Source organism: Mastomys coucha, unplaced genomic scaffold, assembly GCF_008632895.1.
Source record: "Mastomys coucha isolate ucsf_1 unplaced genomic scaffold, UCSF_Mcou_1 pScaffold21, whole genome shotgun sequence".
In the NCBI taxonomy this organism is placed as follows: Eukaryota; Metazoa; Chordata; class Mammalia; order Rodentia; family Muridae; genus Mastomys; species Mastomys coucha.
Window position 1 is genome coordinate 91,718,293 of NW_022196904.1, and position 950 is coordinate 91,719,242.

The window sequence follows — 950 nt, forward strand, 5'->3', positions numbered from 1 at the left end:
AGAGAGAGAGAGAGAGAGAGAGAGAGAGAGAGATTGGGACTGATTTAGATGGGCTTGTATGATAGGTTCTGGGTATTAAAAAACAACCATTAATATCTTTTAGAGCAATGGTTCTCAACCTGTGGGCTATATAACCCCTTTGACAAAACCCCTATCTACAAAATTATTTACATTATGGTTCACAACAGTAGCAAAATTACAGTTATGAAGTAGCAGTGAAAATAATTTTATGTTTGGGGTCACCACAGCACAAGGAACTATCTTAAAGGGCTTCAACATTAGCAAGATTGAGAACCACTGCTTTAGAGGCAAAGAACTCAGTGGCTACTCTGTCCACAGAGTTGGATGTCTCAGCACTGAAGACACAGGACACAGGACTTTCCTCCCTCCCTTGCCCCACTCCCCACAAGAGTCTCTGGTCCTTTATATTGAGGCCATGTTGGAAGGCTGAAGAACCTTGAGTATAATATTGGTGGAGCTTGGCAAAGGTAATGATAGATGCACTCAGGGAGAAGTGAAGGAGGGCAGGCATACTGAGTTTTCCTTGACCTTCTCTACATATGGGCTGCCTGTTAGAAGACGCCACCCAGTGTGAGGATGGATGTTCAGCTAATCTCTGGAAGCATTCTCACAAACACAGTCAGAAGTATATTTTTTTAGGTCATTCTAGATCCCACAAAGTTGGTAATCGAGACCAACCATTGAATGTTTTCCCCTTTGATCCCCAACCACTTCTTATGTTAATTTCCAAGAAAGACAATAAAAGTGGTTGGAATGTAGCATCATTGGTAGGGTGCTTGTCCAGCATGTATGAAGCCCTGGGTTTGAGCTTCAGCCCCACATAAATTGGGCATGGTGGTACATAGGTGGTACCATAGGTGGTACAATCCTTAAAGTTGGGATGTTCAGTAAGCAGATCAGAAGTTCAAGGCTATCCTGAGCTACAAAGC